Here is a 20,561-nt window from a genome sequence, read left to right as displayed (position 1 = left end):
GCACTCGATCCATCTCATAAATAAAGCAGGACTTCCTTCAGCTGCAGCCATGTGCTTGTGTGTGTGTGTGTGTGTGTGTGTGTGTGTGTGTGTGTGTGTGTGTGTGTGAGAGAGCGAGAGATAAAGGCAGCAGGGTGGAGAGGGTGGGTATACAAATGGATTAGGAAACCTATCATATTCTTCCATTCAACTCTGCTGCGATCACGGTGCATCCCGGGACTAATGTCCTTGAGGACAACATCACAAAATGAGATGGCTGCTGACTTAGGCTATGTTTACACTGCAGGGTATGACGACCAATTCGGATTTTTTTTGTAAAAATTAAATTTTTATGTGGTCGTTCACATTACCAAAATAATGCGACTTGTAAATGTGAACACGATGCATATAGGAAGTGCAGTGCATGTGCAAAACATGACGTCATACTCATTGCTATGCGTTCATGGAAGTAAACATTGCCCCAGTTTGTGCTCTCAAGAATTTGGGCTGTGGCAGTTCATAAAGAACTTGCTGCGATGTCATTGTTTAGCCGAATCACCACAAAATTTTGTATAAACCTTTAGAGGACTGCCACGCACATGGTTGTACAATTTGAGCACGATAAGTTGAAAAACATGGTCGCCGTCAACCAAAATGTCTTTGCAGGGGCACAGGCGGTGCTTGGCAATTAATTACCCACCATTTTTCTGATTCATTCATTTTCTTATTCATTATTAGGGGTCAACTAACTCCTCGAGTAATTATAGTACAGTGTTCCCTTTGTCTTTGTCCCTCCCATTGTCTTCTGCTTCCTGATTGGCTGTGGACCACTGTCAATCAATCTCTTTTGTGCCGTTTCTTGTTGTGGTCATGGCTAGCAAACTAGCTAACCATGTGAGCTGCTTGCTAACAGCCAATACTGTAAATTAGGAGTGTAACGATTCATTTTAATAACGATTCGATTCATAACACGAGTCGTGGTTGCGGATATGATTCAAGAACGATTTTGGTTCATTTAGAACAATATGATCCGAAACTATTCAGTAACTTTAAATCGATTCAGTAACTTTTTAGCCAAAAATTCAACCAGTGCGACTGTGAAATAAATACTTGGATACTGGACAATGCAGGTGAAGTTTCCTAGATTCACTTTTTTTGTAAGGGAATCAGGTATAAATGATTAATAATGCTGACATACTTATGGATAAATTGTCAATGAGTTAAAAATGCAATACAAAATCAGGATGAACAGAGGTTGGTATAGCTTGCCATGATGAATTATTTACTTTACAACGTGCAATCCAAACCTGCACCTTGCACCTTAAGGTGAGGAACATGATGCAAATTCCTCAGACCTACCATGTTGGGAGTGTGCCCCTGAGTTCAGAACATTATACAGCAACCGGATCAGCCCGTTCTCCTGGCGGAAGCCGATTTTATCCGATCTTCAAACTACGGAGGCTAGGAAGCCGATCCCGATCCTGAAGATCAGATCGGGACATCCCCACTACGGAGCATGCGTGACAATCGTTTCACCGGCAGCCCAGGCTCTTGCGTTGTTTTAGAGACCCTATGTTAACTGATTGCTACTTTCGTGATACCCGGTGCATGTCTTTACAATCGATTAATCGGAGGATTTTTGGCTAATTCTTATCTAGCGAGGAGGCCCTCAGCTCCGCATTTAGCTCCACATACGGTCATTTTGTTTACTTCTCCGGCTGTTGTCACGAACAGTTCCGCCATGTTTGATCGAGTAAATATTCTCACAGCTGATCAGTACAATCAACCTGAAATGTATCTAATTGCCTAGCACTACTACCAAAACATTTTGAACCCAGCATATTCGGGGTGCCACAAATGTCATTTACAGCAGGCTTGTTTAAGAAGCTGACAAAATGTAAAATACAAACAATAATAATGAACATGTTGCACTAATATACATGTGGACGAAGACAACCTGTAGGTAAATACTGTGTTTTCTTGGTGTAGACAAGGCTTTATGTCAAAGACATTGGTTATCACTACTGACAGTCAGTTTCTCCTTTATGACACCTTGTACTCACATAACCTAGCTGATAAAAGTCATTTAACCCTTTCACCACCTCCGGCTACATCCTTGAGGCATCAACGCTTTTTGCTATTATGAGGATCTCGCCATGTAAAAAGCTTTTTGGTACTACAAGGTTCTTTCATATTCATAGTATTGAACGGTACGGGCAATGAGTGGGCTGAGATCAATTAATTTTATCCATGGCTCCCCCCTGCCTACACGGCCATGCCCCTACAGGGAAAACCCTTTAGCAGATGTGAACTGGAGTGGTTAGTGGAGCGCTGACACCTTTCACTGCCTTCACAGGAGCAGCTGTAGACTGTTAATGAGGGCGAACCTCCGAGGGAGGCATGTTAACATGGCCTACGTGGCTCTACGGGAAACCTGCTAAGCGTGCATCACTCTGGGAAATACTGACAATATTGCAGTGTGGCTGACTGTCTATTAGAAGTGCCAAAGGCGGGAAAACAGTCACTTAATCAAATGAATTAGAGCATGAAGGACCGCGGCCTCCGCTCCAAACAAAGTAGTGGAATAAACAAACAAATAGTTTCACTCCTCCAGTCACAGAGAAACTGAGCTAATGACAAAACAATGCCAAGCTCTTGGTATGGAGGTTTCTCTTACCAGATCTTTGCTTATATTTCATCTTTGGATTTTGTCATATTAGAAAAGAATGAACAATCACCACGCAGAATTGAACTGACTGAACTGTCTCCCAATCATCATGCTATCCCGCTCCGATGGCTAACAAAACCGTGTAGATAAAAACTACGTATCTTCATTTGCTTTCAAACTAGCCATTAAACTAACAATGAGGCCGATTTAAACATAAAACATCAATGCAGTGTTTTGATGGCATTGTGAGTTTTGTGGAAGCATGTCATGATTACTTTGCTATCCATCTTTTCCAGATGAAAGGAACATGACAGGAAATTTGCAGAACATAAATAGTCGTACAGCAATTATTACATTTACACGTCAGACATTTAGTCAGCTTAGAACAAAAAAAAAAACTAAATGTGGAACACACAGAAAAGGCTGTGAAAAGACAGATTTATGTTTCTGGTGCTAAAGATGTCCATTGACGACGACTGCTAAAGGAAAACTGCACTTTTCTTGGAATTGTGCCCATCATCCACAATCCTCATGTGAGACATGAACGTCTCTCTTTTCTGTGCGTTCCAACAATATAAAAACAGACAGCTCAAGTTGTCTCTTTCACGTAATGGGATCCACCTATACCGCCTCTAAAGAGTACTACTGCTAGGTCAGTGTTCATGACTCCACCATAAGAAAGACGCTGGGCGACAACGGCCTGCATTGCAGAGTTCCAAGACCAAAATGACTGCTGAACAAAAAGAACGTTAAGGCTCGTCTCAATTTTGCCAGAAAACATCTTGATGATCCCAAACGCCTTTGGGAAAATACTCTGTGGTCTGACGTGATAAAAGTTGAACTTTTTGGAAGGTGTGTCCCCCATTACATCTGGCGTAAAAGTAACGCTGCATTTCAGAAAAAGAACATCATACCAACAATAATATATGGTGGTGGTAGTGTGATGGTCTGGAGCAGTTTTGCTGCTTGAGAACCTGGAAGACTTGCTGTGATAAATGGAAACATGAATTCTGCTGTCTACCAAAAAATCCTGAAGGAGAATGTCTGGAAATCTGTTGGTGACCTCAAGCTGAAACCAACTTGGGTTCTGCAGCAGGACAATGATCAAAAAACACACCAGGAAGTCCACCTCTGAATGGCTGAAGAAAAACAAAATGAAGACTTTGGAGTGGCCTAGTCAAAGTCCTGACCTGAATCCTATTGAGATGCTGTGGCATGACCTTAAAAAAGGGGTTCATGCTGGAAAACCCTCCAATGTGGCTGAATGAATGAAGATGAGTGGGCCAAAATTCCTACACAGCGCTCTAAGAGACTCACTGCAAGTTAAGGCAAATGCTTGATTGCAGGTGTTGCTCCTTGAGGGTGACCCAAACAGTTATTAAGTTTAGGGGACAATCACTTGGTTGGATTTCTGTCTCCCTTAATAATGAAAAGTTTAATTTTAAAACTTCACTTTGTGTTCAGTTGTGTTGTCATTGACTAATATTTAAATTTGTTTGACCAGCTGAAACATTTAAGTGTGACAAACATGAAAAAAAATAACAAATCACTTTTTCACACCACTGTACCACTCATAAGGATTGTGGATGATGGGCTAAATTCACCTCGGCGATTAGCGTATCACGGGCTCCGAACACATAGCTACAGCGCGCTTCTCGTTATTAAACATATTGCTATGCTCTCATAAATTCTATAGTTTTATTTTACTGTGCAATAACTTGCTTCAGACTCAACTCCAAACTCGGTCAACTTTTTTCTCGCTAGTGAGACTCACCACATACACTAGCCTACGTCCCCTTCCCTCGCTCATCCAATCAGCAGTCAGAACACAGTCTAGATGCATTCACGGACTTGCGGTGAGTCGGATATTTATAATTCTTTTCGAAAATGCACTTTTCCTTCTTCGGTGTTAAGAAGAAAATCACCGAGCTCAGCAAAGGGAGCCGCAACAGCCGCATGCGGCTCCGGAGCCACGGGTTGTCGACCCCTGGTCTAGTGCCTAACCGATTACTTGATTAATCAAAACAAGCTTCTGATTAATCGACTGAGAAAATAATCATAAATTGTAGCCCTAGTACAATGTAAATAAATTATAAAATTAATTTAATCTTTTCATTATTCTGAATTTGTATGGAATTATGTCAGCATATCATTTCCAGGAGAATACAACTCATACAAGATTTGGAGGAGGATAACTTAAAATTTTAGGAGCGCAAGCAGAAAATTTAGGGGCACATTTTTGAACATGAAATGAGAAACACGTTAGTCCACAGTAACATACCTTGTCTACCTCCACTTCACACCATACTATCTCCTGACATCACTGTAGCGTTCACATCAAGCTCACAGACTGGAACCAGCTTTGACTCATTCCCATCTTCCTCAATAGTTTCCCTCTCAGTCTCCCCCTCAGACGGAATCCCAGAGCAGGATTAGGCGTGCTGCCCAGTGGTAGCACAAGCACAGCACCAGCTGACAGACTGTTACTTCAATTGGAGGAATTAGGAACTCAAGACGGGGTGGCTGATGACAGAAATGAAGGGTGGCGAGGCCAGAACAAACACACTCCTGGGACAAAAAGGAGAGTACTCGGGAACAAAGAGCTTAACATGCCGACTGAGGGTTGAAAATACAGGCAGATGCTGGTGGTAGCACAAATCCTCTTTCTCTTTCCTAGAGAAGAAGTGAGCTCCATTGTCTTTTAACACAGTAAACACTGCCAGTTTAATGGCTGCCCACTGCCCAGATTACTGCTGATTACAATAACAATGGGATGACCTTTATCTTGCCACCCAGTCGCGCTAGTCACCAGTGTGCCCATCTGTGCAAACCTCTTCATTAAATTCTTTGCTCCAATAAAGACCCTGGGACCAATTCATGGGATTACGTACACTACCCTCCATAAATGCCACTAGTGGCATTGTGCTGATAATCACGGATTGCAGGGAGGTAACCTGTGATTTATGGTTGACTCATCCATGGTAGAACCCCCAATCCTTAATATGTCTTTAGCTGGGGCATCTTGATGATGATTTATGGATGTGTTTTGTTTGGGAAGGGTTAAGGGTTACTGTTAGGAGTTAGGGTTAGGTTTAAAGTGCTCACGACACCAAAACACATGTTAATGTTGTTATTTCCGCAGTGAAAAATAACACTGAAAAGTATATACCTTGTGTTAGATGTGTGCTCGAATGTTTTATTATTTTGATATAATTTCCGTCACTTCTTCTGGGTGTGGGGGAGGCAGAGCAAGTGGCGTCAGATCTGTACCATTCTACCTGGGATATCTGCTTCAAAACAATGCATTCTCTGATGCATGCGCCACTTCAATGTGATTTCTGTTTTTTGTTATTTATTTATTTATATTAGGCCCGCTCGTTGTGTAGAAGGCTTTTGCTGGCACATTCGCGGAGACGGAGTAAGCTTGCTCACATTTCTAAAAGACACCATTCATCTCATCAGTTGCGTCGGCAAACTTTGTGGGACAAATGTCCCGCTGATGGAAATAAAGTGAAAAACCCACAAGACATTCGACTGTGGAAAAGCGTAGCAAGGTGGCTGTAAGTCAATCTCACAGGTCTTTTATTTTGCAGTGTGCATAGAGCCGTCTGTTTCACTTACTGGCAGTCAAAAAAACACACTTGTGGTCATTTTGTTTGTGTGTGTTCTATCATAGTTATCACAACACAATATCAGTGAATGTTATTATTGTGTTATTGTTGTGAATACATCACTTTCTTGGCTTTGCAGTGACTTCATAGTTGCATGTGTTTGAATCTGGTTCCTGGAACGTGTTCTGATTGTGACGTCATAACCAAGATGGCGTCGGTGTGTCAAAATCACCACTTAATTTGGCTAGTTATGTATCTACTACAGCAGTATGACAAAAATGTTTTATTAAGTGAGTACTTTCATTTTGTTACTGTTTTTTTTTGGTGTCATGAGCACTTTGAGAGTTAGGTAACTGTTATGTCTGTAAAATTATCACAACATCATAGTTCAAGAGAGTCAGTAGTCAATTTATTCACCTTTTGCAAGGTCCTGTATTAATGGAGCACAGAATGTTGATGATTTGTGGCTGTGTTTTGTTTGGGAAAGGTGAGGGTGAGGGTTCAGTAAAAGAACCTTCAGACAACAGGAATTATTGAGCATCCATCAAAATAAACTCAGACCACGCAAGGACAGGTGGTCCTCAGTTTACTGTGTTGCCACTTTCACAATTTTGTGGTTACATGAAATGAATTAATTACTTAATTTTGGTCGGTAAACATGTGAATCACTCAAGATCTAGTTACAAAGCGCCGCGCCGCGCCGCAAAACAAAAGTCAGCTTGCGCTGCGCCACACTACTATCAAGCCAAAAAAAGAGGGGGGCCGAGGACTACTGATCGTCACATGGAAAGTCCAGAAGGAAACAACAGGCCTTCAAGAATACATCAAGAAGATGGCCCCTAAAGACAATCTGCTAAGTGAATGCCTCAGGCAACAGAAGCCCTGTAAGGAGGAGCAGCCAGATGGGCTGTCATGGAAAGACAAGCCCCTGCATGGCATGCACCACCAACATGTAAAACTGTAAAAGTGTCAAGAATTACATAGGATAACATCTTTGGGTGAGTGGAACAAATTAATAGGATTTGCATTATTTCTTACGTAAAATACTTATTTCGATAGAGCACATTTCAGTATGAGTTGAACCTTCTAAAATGGATTAATGATGTTAATCAAGGTTACACTGTACAAACTATGTAACGAGAAGAGTATTTTACATGTTTCCCTGGCAGACAATGCCCACTGACGACATGCAGATTCTGAGTGAAAAAAGACGAGAGGCACGTTTCTTGCACCTAGCTCGTATCAACCGTCAATTGCCATTCTCAACACACACAATACACTTCCGACCTTCAAAATAAGAGCGCTCTTTGTCACATTTGTCTAATTGTGTAAACAAAATAAGTGTGTCATAAAAAGATCTTACATTAATAACGCGATTGGAATTACATCTGTGACTACATCTTCCTTCACAAGCACAGGCATTACAGTTCATTGAAGATTTGTAACAATGTGTGCTGAGGCTGACATCCCGTTAGAAAAGTTAGCCAAGCTACACCTATTTCTCAATTACTGGACAAAATGGGTCAATGATGTATTTCATCAGTAAATGTAAGGACTTTTGCATTGCATTTAATTCATTGACATTGTATTCACTAACCCAAATAGCACACACTCTATGCAGGTAAAAGAAGTGCAAAAGGTAAAAAACGGAATTGTAAAAAATTAAAATGGAAAAAGGGAATTTGGGAAAAAAATCAAATGAATTTCATAGGGCCCTACCCTACTGGCTGGACAGGACAGGCTAAAAAATAAAATAAAAAGACAGACTACCTCAAAAAACTATTGAATTTGCAGGGTTTTATTGATTAAGACGCCCAGAATGTACATGAGTAAAGTACATGGGAATTACAATATGAAATATGAACTATAAAACAATGGAGTATAATATGAGGAGTGTATAAAAGTCCCTTGTTTACTTCGCTAACGACCTCTTCGTGTTAACATAAAAGTAAAGGGTAGAAAAATATCCTAGTGAATGAAAAAAAATTTTTTTTCTGCAAAACTCTGTTGTAGAAAGATGGTGTCTTTGCGCCACATACGCTCGGTATCTGCCTGCTCTGCACACCCACACACCCACAATGCTTCGTAGGAGGCTTGAGCTGCTGTGACGCAGTCCCTAACATTACCATAATGACCAGTATATCAGTGCAGACTCTCGCGCTTCGCCTTCCCTTTTCCCTACTCATCACCAGTCAGAATTCAGGATGCCGGTATGCATTCAAGGACTTACAGTCAGATATTTTAAACTCATTTAAAAAATGTAAAATTTGTGACTAAATGAGCGCCCAACACTGATATTTACATAATGCGTTCATAATAACGCCTCATGTGAGCAGCCTGCACAGCAGGTAGTACAGTGCAGAAGAAAGGAGGCGGTGTGGTGAGCATTATGTTGTTCATTGTTCTGTGTGCATGACATTACCAAATAAGTAAGTTGGTGCATTAGGAGTGTTTCATCTTGAAGATTACATTTACGTATATTGTGTTCAAAATGAGAGCTGGTCTTCTTGCGTGGCGTGGTGACCAGTACGTATCTGAGCTGTATGATCCTGTAACTTGTTTGCTGACCGGATGCTGACTATGCTAGAAAGACCCCAAATTTGCACGTTTATGTTCTTTATGCTTCACTAATAATATGTCTTTTTTGGGCGTTGCAGCCAATTTGTTCGGCGGTCCTTTAACGCACCATAGTGTCGTCGTGTGACGCAAGTTGAGAGTGTGTATAACTTCATGCTTCACAGACAGATGTGTATTTCCTAGGGGTGTAACGGTACACTACAAATGTAATTTCGGTTTGGTACAGTTTCTTGAAGTGCTCGGTTTGGTTAATTTTCGGAACAAAAAAGGAATAAAAATTTACTTAAAATGCTTTTATTTTAAAAAATGCAAACAACTTTTTTTAAATAAATAAAAGCGACCCATTTGGATGACATTTCAAATAAATCAGAATGAGGTTTTTAAAATCCAAAAATACTAATCCAAAAAATAAAATACAAAAGACTGTTGTATTTAAACAATTGTTTAAACGTTGTGGCAAAATGTAATGGACAGTTACAGTTAAAAGCTCTGTGTTGCACGTGAAGTCCAACCATCTGTCGTAAGTGAAATAGCGGACACATATGATAGCTCGTTGACGACATCACTTTTTCACAAAGTGCTGGTATAACTTTCTGGATAAAGTGAGGACGTGATGGTATTTTGTAGCGAGGTTCAAGAACTTTAATCATATAAAGTCATGGAAGAAATGGTTAGACGACCCTTGTTTCTTCAGTTTATTGATCCATTTTAATGCCTGGTACAACTAAAGGTACATTTGTTTGGACAAATATAATGGTGAAAACAAATATAGCTCATAAGAGTTTAATTTAAGAGCTGATATCTAGAAACTTCCATGCTTTTCTTGATGTTAACCAAAATCGCGTATGTTCTTACATGAATAGCTGTAGCATTGTACTGCCCAAAAATGTAACTTTTATGAGCTATTTTTGTTGTCATGGTTATATTTGTCCAAACAAAAAGGTACCTTTAGTTGTATCAGGCATTCAAATTAAGAAGAAACTGAAGAAACAAGAGAGGTCTAATCATTTTTTTCCATGACTGTACTGAATATGGATGTAATCTCATGGCTATAAGGCTACAAAGAAACAAACAACCATTCACTCTCACATTCATACCTATGGACAATTTAGAGTCTCCAATTAACCTAACATGCATGTTTTTGGAATGTGGGAGAAAACCGGAGAAAACGCACACACGCACGGGGAGAACACGCAAACTCCACACAGAAATGCCCAAGCAGAGATTCGAACCCAGATCTTCCTGACTGTGTGGCCAACAACAACAAAACAACAACAAAGTTTTGTAAATAACTACATACATCAAATATTATCTAAACGCATATCAATTTGGAAATAAAAGCTATTATTTTATTGGAAAAATATACTGTTAGAAAGTCCATAGTTTTTGCATGTTTCTCGTTTTGTTTCATTGTTGCACGCACGGTGAGAACATGCAAACTTCACACAGAGATGCCCAAGCAGAGAGTCGCCTCAAAGCTCGTTTCCACTCGACTCCCGCCACCCGCAAGAAGAAGAAAACGCAACACCACCATGCAGACATGTCTGCGGTGTACCGTGGTGACGTTAGTTTCACGTTGGACGTTGGATATTCGGCTCCATAGTTACAGCGGTAGTTCCCCCTCACTGCTGTGACGGTGCGGGGACCTTGCACCGGAAGTGCCGCTGTAACCGCTGGATGGTTTATACCAGGGCCGTCAATAAATTACTATTGCATCATGCTGTGTAATAAAAAAAGTACATTAAGCAATACTTTGGTTGCATTATTTGTAATGCTTTGGAGAGCTATTGTCATAATCATATATAAATTCCACAAATTCATGTTTGTAACAAAAGCTTATTATTAAAAAAAAAATCAAAAACGGGATCGGATCAGCAAGACTATAAAAAAAAAAAAACGGATTGGATCGAAAGCCAAAAAATGTGGATCGGGTCTTCCCTAATTTTCCACTCTTGTCATTTCTAGATGTTTATCCTCAAATGTTACAATGATAAAGTACCTCTTAGTATGCTTTTTGGCCAATGGAAAAGTGACTAAGCACCATACACCAGAAAAGGGGCCGTGTACCAAAGGGCATCAAACCTCACAAGGTTTAGACCAATATAGGATACAAAAGTTTCGATGAGGTAATGCAGTGAGTTTCTGCAGCACATTCCTGGCAGTCTTTATTCCGCTCGGCTTCTACATACCTGACATATCAAGCGAACCTTGTCCTGCAAAACCACCACAGTGGCCTTTAACAGAAGGGTGTGTCTACGAGGAAAGGTGCGCCATGCAAAGTGCTTTACCTATCTGCCAACACTTGCAGCACGCCTGCTCAAATCTCTAAAGTTGACATAAATAAAAATAAATAAATAAATAAATAAATCTGTCAGGCATGGAGGAAGAATCCCATATCTGTTTAGCATTGTAGTTACCAAGGAGAGCCACTCGGAACAATGACCGGCTACATTGACCAAATGAGTTTCACTGCTAGCTTTCAACACAAACACAACATAATCACAATCAATGTAACAATATTGTTTCACAAAAACAACACCGCAATGAAATAGGTCCAGGTGTATTAAGACATGCTTGTTGATGGCTCAGCCTCTGCTGAACAAAGCTCCTGTGCATATATGTGTATTGTAATTTCACGATCACTTACTGAAGCACTTTTGGTTTACTAAGCTATATCATGCATTTTACTAACAAAATAGGGCCATATGCGGAGCAAGCGGCGGAGGAGAAGGAAGCACCGCGTCTGACTCCTGGACAAAGACCCTCCGTATATACCTCAAAAGTGACGACGGCACGCAGGCGTTTCTCCCGTAACTTTTACATCTGTTTCCAAGAATGTCTCCAAAAACAAGATAACACAGGGCAAAAAGTTGCTAAGTTGTGCTGCTTGTGCTTACCTTAGTGTTAGCTCCAGGGAGAAACGGCGACACACTCAGCAACCAGGAGACAGCCGCCTAGCTAACAAGTACGTAACTTGAAGAATGGACGTTTAATACACACAAAATGGCGTATTTTAATGTTTCCCCCCCTTTTGATTAAATTGCAGAGTAACTGTTCAAGCTATACTGGCTTATTTCTCTGTCGCAGGTTTCACCGCCTTCAGCCTTCCACACTGTATTCACTGGAACAAGCTCCCAATGGCTGACCGCTGTACATCCGGCATGCACTTTCAAAGTAAAACATTCTACCAGGGTTGGGCGATGCTGCAAGTTTTTGGTATTGCCGATACTCGGTTTTTGGAGGTCCTTGAATAATTTTGTGATTTTGCCTTTAATTTGTTGACAATGGTTATAATGAGAATAAAACACAGGGAAAAGATTTTGGGCAAAAAAAAACACATTTTATCAACAAACTTATTTGTGACAATGTAGCACTATCATCTAAATAATCAAATTATTCCCTTATTGCTCTTTATTACATACAATTGTTTGAGCAAAATAAATAACAACATAAAAAAAATAGTATTGGCTCTCATTCAAATTCTTTGGCGTTTTGCCCCCAAAGCCTTCCTGTGTTCAAGAGTTTGTATAAATATAACAATACCAACAACGTAATGTAATATGAACAACACAATAAAAAATACACATATGTTTCGAAAATAATTAACATAGAAGAGCAGTGAAAAACATTGATCTCGTCACGCTAGTATGGAATGATACTGATACCACCCTTATTGATACTATTGATATTTGGATCGATCCGCTCATCCCCTAAATTCCACCATAAAAGTATTTGAGTAGTATGTAAATATGAACAGTTGTGTCGTGTTCACATTTGGCTTGTATAATAAGTTGTGCATTGTATGTTAGACAGTTTGAGCTCATGGGCCGGCTTGTTTCTGTCCAACCTCCCTTTTTTTAACTCATAGTAATCTAAAGCTATTGGCATGCAGCAAATTGTAAAACAAGGACAATCTTGTCTGTAATTTTTCTATTGTTTCTGAATGTCTTTTGTTTTTTTTTTTTAGACTTGGTTCAGTCGCGCCTATGGACCAGTAGCGGGACTCCTGGTATACACACATGGGCAATACATTTAAGCAATGCATTCCATTCATTGATCATCACTGGTAAGTTTTTGCATAATTTATATCAAGTAAGTACTTAAATAAATTGGGTCATTCGGTCAACATTTTTACCCTCATATTTATATATTTATCCTCAAAGTTATTAATTTACTTGTCTTTATTTTATGTCTCCGCTTATTGTAACTTGTTCGTTTTGTATTTATGATTAACAAATGATTCCAACTTTACTACTCTAAATACATTTTTGCTTTTATTTGTATCCTTTTTGACTCCTTTTCCTCAACACTGCACAAGCTAAATGTTGTCATGATTGATATTTTACTTTTTGTCAACACCTTCCTTTGTTTTCTTTACACAGGAAGTGAACAAAATTAAAGAAAAATGACAAAATATTAGCAAACAAAATATTGTAAGCGTCAACATGTAAATGTTATGGTGTAAATGAGCTATTACAGTTTCTTTTTACATTTTTACAGTTGTTTACACACTAAAATGAAAATGTTCACACACTGAACAGGTCTTTACACTCAAGACGCAAAACACCCGTCGAGAGTTGCACAACAATAAGCACAGAGCCAGCTTCACAGTTTTTGCAAAACATTAGACACAGTGATTTGGATACTTGGAAACATACATTTTTTTTGCTGTGCACTGCTTAGCAAGTGTATAGCATTTTTTTTGTTGTTTTGTTTTTACAAGTGTGTTTCGTATCAACCACAGTACAGTCGTGTGCAACTGATTGCAACAATGTCTGATCGTCTGAAGACTGCAGTGAGGTTAAACCAAAACAGCATTTGTATAAATATGTGCATATGTTTCGACTGTAGACATGGAATTCATGAAGAACAACAAGAACTCATTTTGCAGACAATCGGAGTTATGCAAATTGGGTGGGTTGTTTGGATAACTGTGCGAATATTTTGAAAGAAGGAGCCCTGTTTTGAAAATTGCAGGTAAACAATTGAAAAAAAAACTGTAGTAAAAGACGGGGAAGGATGAAATAAACTCTGCTTCTTCCTACTCATTTTCAGACATTTTGAACCTTAGATGTTCCTTAACTTGTTAAGCAGGTCTGAAACAAATAAACTATACCATACCATAGGCACCATTTGGTGATTAACGGTTAGAATGGTTATACTGTAATCTACACAAAAGTTGTCATGGTATTATACACAGTATTAAGATGCTGCATCATGTTTATTTCCTAAAATGCATGATTTTGTGAGTTAAATCAGTTTCATCATATTATAATAACTATTTTTACATTATAATATGTATTATTATGTTATTCAGATCAATAGTTTTAAAGTCTACTGTGAATAATGTCAGTAAAAAATGAAACATTGCTGTAAAAAGGTTAGATTTAAAAAAAAGTCTTTTATTTTGAATGTACCCGTAATTTCCGGTTTGAGTCGCCCGTTGATGTCTTGTATGGCCTGCTGGTGACGTCACGAACTCCAGGACCGGTACAGGAGGTCGCTGAGGAAGAGCGACACATAGTGGGGATTATGAAGGAATTTCAACTATGTATCTACAGTATACCGTATATATATATATATATACAACTCAACTGTGGCATAATAACCTTAACTAATTATATTGAACCTATATACAGTTCTTTCGCGACTGTTTACACTCATTTTCTGAAAGCATCCCTCATACTCTCTAAACACAAATAAAAAAAACAGACACACGTCGGGCAAAACCCCTCAATTCTCCTGCAAAATGACACTGTACATTCATTTCTTCTCCAAATGGTATTTTGTTTCCAAATGACACACACAAACATCATATGAGTAGACGTTTATAAAGAACAGTTGAACACTGATGCGCTCAATGTGAAACAATATGATCAATGCAAAACACTTCTCCATTTATCATCGTGACTTAGGCCTTTTTTGTTTAGTGTTAACACTTACTATGGACAGTACATAAGTGTGTTGTAAAATACTGTTTTTATCCTTGAAACACACAAATACACAGTAACAAATACACAGTAATTCTTCCACAAAAACAACAACAGTGCACATCCCATCCAACACAAAGTTGCACGTACAGTACATCGCTCTACATACAGTACATAACAGAAGAAATTACTTTATACAGTTACAGTAAAAAAAAAAAAAAAAAAAAGAAAAGCATCGTCTTTTCTGTTTTTGTTGCTGGCATCCATGGCTCCAAAACAAAATAGTTGCCTTTTTGTTATTCTGAACCTCTGATTGCTAATTGTAAAAGTGTGAGACAGGTTTGCCCATGTGATGAGTCAGTGTGCATGGGCAAAATAACTTAATCAGCTTAGAATTTTGAATGACAGTGTGTTCCTTGTGAAAACAGAAGATTTCCTTCATGAAATTTGTGCCAAATGCAGAGAAATGTGAGTAGTATTTTGAAAAAAGTGCGTTTTAGAAACGCAGTTTGGTTGTAAAGCAGAAATTGTGCTTGTACAGAATTGGTTCAGGAGGTTGGTGCATGAGTTACATGTTGTCGTTGTGTCTCAAGTACCATTATTTAAGTGTAAACAATTGAGAAAAACTTAAACCTTAATTTTATAACCACTATATTTATATCATGACCTTTTTGACTGATTTAATGCCATTTTTTGTTTGTTTTTCTTCAATATATTTTTGTTTTTTTCTTCTTACAATTATTTAATTTAAGGGGCTTTTTATTTCATGATGCTCCAGTAAAACGCATCATAATGGTGCCATGGTATGGAACAAGTATATCAAAGCCACCCATCAAAACAAAATCACATTTTGATGACTTATTTTATAATTTGTTAATATGTATTTGCAGGCGCGAATTTAGAGGGGGGTGGATTCCAGTCACCCAGTCCCAGTGAAGGTACACGTTCTGAATTATGGGCGCGTGGTGGACACATACAGTATGCCAGAATGCAAACGAGACGCATGCTATTCCTGAACCCACTGTCAGGCTGATAATTTACATTGGACATTGAACGTGTGCGGTACATGGCTATTCAGGTGGAGGTGCAAAATAAAGGTTCTGGCATCATGACTATAAGGAAAACTGTTGTCTATTCTCAATGAAAATTAACCAGAAAAGCGATCCCCAGTGACATAAAATTATACTCAAATCCTCGGAATTTACAGCTGCTTCAAATTGGAAAATATTTCAGGAAATTGAGCAAAAATGGGTTTCTCCTAGTACCGGTAATTTTATAAATAGAATGTTTTGGCTTAAACAATATATTCCAAGGATAAAAATAACAACAAACTCTTGAAATTAAGGACATAAAATTGGCCTCATATATCATCAGATTGCAGGAAATTAGGTCTAGTTTTAAAAATTTTGGGAGGGGAGTGCCCCCACAACCCCTGCTCCATTTCCAGCGCCTCGGCCTCGGCCACACACCCCCTTTTCAAAAAAGCTAGATCCACCCCTAATACTTTGATGACTTATTTTATATTATGTTAATATGTATTTGGCTTTATTTATTTAATTGTTTGTATATGTTGCGCCCTCACCGATGACACATTTTCACAAGGTAACCCTGTAAGAAAGTTCCAAATGTCACCAGAAAAAAAGTAGTCGGAGGCATCACAAAAAAGAAGAACTTTTTGGGTGTATCAACTTCAAGGAATCACTCACTCATCACTCATATCATTATGGTGAATATAATTTTATAGGCTTGATCTTTTTCTTTATTTATCAGTTGACCAATTCGTGAATTTTAATGGTGGGGGAAAAAATGCATTTTTATGTATTTATTTTATTCATCTGGGATTGTTTGGGCTTGTTGGAGGTTGTCAAGCTTTCCTCCAGTTTCAATCACAAGGGGGCAGAGCATCCCTGAATCTAAGATGTGCTTCCCTAGTCATTATTCCGTGCTGCATGTCTCATGACCCTATGAAATAAAAATCACATTTTACATGCTCTTTGCGTGACTACACGTTAACATAAATGATTAGTAGTAGCAGCTACAGCTGCTGTCATTCTTTGAACTTTTATCATTTTTAGTTTTTGTTACAATTTGTGGGAAAAAAGTTCAACAGTTTAAAGCATCATGCTCAGGTCAAGCATGCAAAGTTATAGATCATTTCAAAATGTACCATATTTTCATAAAAGTAATGTTGAAATATCTAATGTCTTGTGAACCAAATATGTATCATCTCTCGAGTGTATCGTGACACTCCTACATTATACTGTATCTTCGTTGTCACTGTAGTCATTTAATATTCTGTTTATACTTTGAACGTTAAAATGTTACTTAAAAATTGAGCGACAGTTTGACCCTGGACCAGATTGTTTCCATTCTTTCCTATGGGAAAAGAGGCTTGCATTATGAAGCAATGGGTTGACACATTCCTCTAAAGCAGGGGTGTCAAACTCGTGCCATGGAGGGCCGAGACACTGCAGGTTTTCTTTCCAGCCAGTCACGAAAGCAGGTGATTTTAATGATCAACACCCTCAGTTTGAGGGAAGGAGCTCATCAATTAAATCACCTGCTGAAGAAACTGGTTGGAGAGAAAAGCTGCAGCGTCTCGGCCCTCCAGGGCACGAGTTTGACACATGTGCTCTAAAGGTTTGCTTGAAAATTGTCCTGCTTGTCTGTTGGCTGATGCTTCATAAAAAATGCAAAATCAATCTCCTCACACCTCCTCACGTTCACCCAAGGATGACGATTTTCTAATTTATCAAGCGAGAGTTACACATTACACAGCTCTCCAACAGTATGCGCCACCGCTTCCACCGCGATGTCTCCCTCCTTCCAGCTCTCACCTGCTGAAGCTCCATAATGGCAGTGAGTGACTGCTGAGTGGGGTGCAGCTACAGTTACAGCATCCAAGGAGCTGGAGGTTTATTTTGGTCCAAGGAGTGGCCTGCCTTTAAGCCCACCTGACTAGAAGTGATGATGTAGCTCTGACTCAGTGGCTCCTGTGCAATGTGGGCTATCTTAGTGGCATGCAGGCCCTCACTTGAGTCACGCTTCAAGCGCTTTCAATGCACCGTAATGTAGAGTATGGTAAAACCCATGCACACATAGTAGATTGGTTAAAGGCTTAGTATACAATTGCATCCTGTATGTGTTTTGCAACACTAAACACTGACAGCATTATAGAAATATAATATTAACCGGACTAATGACAGTATTTTAACACAAGCATGATAATGTGCACTACATAACCTGGGCCCATCCAATTATGTTGGTTGATGCAAACAAGCAATATTTGCGAGAATGACATTTGGGTCAGTTTGGTATGCATTTGATTGTGTTTCCATTGCTATTATGTTGCGTGGTGGAAACACAAGCCAGATCAAAGTTTGCATTTGAACCGTACTGAACTACTACTACTACTACTACAGCACTACTACTGCTGTGTGGAAATATTTGTGAAAAGGCTGTAAAGGCTTGTTTTAACGAAATGTTACAGTTCGGTTCTATTCGGTATGCTACATGTGTCCATTGTACAAGTAATCTACCCAAAATTATTCTTGGGACACTTTGCAATACAAACAGAATAAAATGTTGCGCTTTAATTATCTCACCAGTGGTGGAAACACAAGCCAGATTAGGGTTTACCGACACCAATCGTACTGAGATGAGCTGTGCCTCTTGGTGGAAATATGGTATATGTCATGCTGTGCAGTTTCTGAAAGAAAACAAGATGAGTGATGCAGTTGGGGTGCTTTTGAAATGTAAATTTCCCATTCATTGGATCGACAACTCACACATGCTCCTCCATTTTTATGTCTACTTTCCGCAACTCTCCGCTCCTCACCTTGCCCTCCTGGGAGCCTTATGCTAAGCAAGCCCAAACACAATGACAGACAATCAATGTCCACTACCTCCAAAATCTCAAGCATATGAGGCAAAAGGCAACTCGCATATAGAAACTGTAACGTGGAGAGTAAAAATTGATTAATGTGATTAAATATAATGTAAATGCAATGGTATAATTTTACATACTAGTTAATACCCCAACAGAAGAATGCCAAAAGTGGTGGGGCATAGATTTATCCATTCATCCATCCATCTTCTTCCAGGTTTGGGTGGCAGGGGCAGCAGCCTAAGCAGAGAAATACAGACTTCCCTGTCCCTATCTACTCCATCCAGCTCCTCCCGAGGTGTTCTCCAGGTTCGGGAGGCATCCTAACCAGATGCCTCAGCCACCTCATCTGACTCCTCAGATGTGTAATGTGAAGGTTGTACTTTTTTGAGCAACAGTGGCTCTACTCCGAGCTCTTCCCAGAGGAGAGGGCTTCTCACCCTATCACCCTATTGCTAAGGGAAACTCATTTTGGCCGCTTGTACCTGCGAGCTTGTCCTTTCAGTCACGACCCAAAGCTCATGACCACAGAAGAGGGTAAGAATGTAGATCGGTACATTGAGAGCTTTGCTTCAATGTACTTCAGCTCTCTTAACTGTGGTGGACCAATGAAGAGTTCGCATCACTGTAGACGCCGCAGCAAGCTGCCTGTGGATCTCGCGACCCAGCCTCTACTCACTCGTGATCAAGACCACAAGGTACTTCAACTCATCCCTGACCCAGAGATGGCGCTCCACTCTTCTTTGGGGGAGAACCATAGACCACCGCGGCAACCTGATCTCCAGAGATAGGAGAGCCGACTGTAGAATCCCCAGGCACTGCTTCCTCAGTGGAGGGTGTGTCGGTGGGATTCAGAAGGTTGTTCTCCATGGCGAACTCCTCCCACGTTCACCAGCCTAGACAGGAACAGAGCAAAATGTATTGCAAACCCGCAGCCCATAAGGGGAGATTGTTCCATGCAGGGTGGACCCAAGCAGTCCGGTATTTTACTGTGTACCGTCGTATCCCTAGTGGACACCCTTATGCCTCAACATGAACATGTTCTTTATGAAGAACCTGTGACAAGCACAGAGGTCCAGTAACAAAGCATGTTATGTCAGGGGTACCATTCCTTACATTGCGCCTTTCCAGGTCTCACTTTTCACTGTTGCTGCCAACGTGAGCACTGAAGTCCCCCAGCAGAGCAAGGGAATCCCCAGACAGAGCACTCTCCGGTACTCCACCTAGAATCTAGATCATCTAAAAAGTAGTAATTGACACCCCTGCCCGACACCTCTCACCGCTGGCAGCACCAGAGTGGAAGAGAGTACAAGCCCTGTCAAGAGGACAGGTTCCAGTGCCCTTGCCATGCGTTGGTCAGACCATATCTAGCCGTAATCTTTAAACCTCTCGCACCAGATCAGGCTCCTTCCCCACCGGAGAGGTGACATTCCACATACCCAGAGATAGCTTCTGCAACCAAGGACTGGACCACTCCTCACTTTCAGCTGCCACCCATCTCACACTGCACCCTTTGGTCTCTTCTATTGGTGGTGGACACATCGTTGTCTCTTTGGGCTGTGCCCGGCCGGGCCACATGGGTGCAGGCCTGACCACCAGGCGCTTGCTATCGGGCCCCGTCTCCAGGCCAAGCTCAGGAGGGAGGGCCTTGGTGACTCGTGCACAGGCGAGGAAAACTTGGTCCAATGTTGTTACTCGCCATTGGGGTCTTTTGAGACACTCTTTGTCTGGTCCCTCCTCTACTTACAGATTTAACACCTTTAAACTCTTGACAGTGGAAAAACTATCAACAGACTGCAGTGTGCTTCGCTCCACCCTTTAGGTACCGTACTGCTGTAGTTAGTACCCCAACGGAAGCATACCAAAAAGTGTCAAAGTGTAGATTTTGCACCTTTCACAACTCTTGACAG

At 40.2% G+C, this 20,561-nt stretch overlaps 1 protein-coding gene and 1 long non-coding RNA gene across 2 annotated transcripts in view; one reads left to right on the top strand and one right to left on the bottom strand.

Annotated features, from left to right (window-relative positions):
• nck2a (NCK adaptor protein 2a) overlaps window positions 1-11,964 on the bottom strand; it is a 31,983-nt gene extending 20,019 nt beyond the window's left edge. Inside the window, exon 1 of the mRNA XM_054788003.1 lies at window positions 11,733-11,964. The gene's annotated coding sequence lies outside the window, so the exon portion shown is untranslated. The remainder of the gene's footprint in view (window positions 1-11,732) is intronic.
• Window positions 11,549-12,969, top strand: LOC129188034 (uncharacterized). The gene is made up of 4 exons (XR_008572518.1): window positions 11,549-11,645; window positions 11,738-11,800; window positions 11,923-12,009; window positions 12,803-12,969. It is a non-coding gene; the product is annotated as an uncharacterized LOC129188034 (long non-coding RNA).
• The last annotated feature ends 7,592 nt before the right edge of the window (window positions 12,970-20,561 follow it).

The sequence above is a fragment of the Dunckerocampus dactyliophorus genome, chromosome 9 (genome assembly GCF_027744805.1).
Source record: "Dunckerocampus dactyliophorus isolate RoL2022-P2 chromosome 9, RoL_Ddac_1.1, whole genome shotgun sequence".
In the NCBI taxonomy this organism is placed as follows: domain Eukaryota; kingdom Metazoa; phylum Chordata; class Actinopteri; order Syngnathiformes; family Syngnathidae; genus Dunckerocampus; species Dunckerocampus dactyliophorus.
This window is presented reverse-complemented; position numbering and strand designations above follow the sequence as displayed.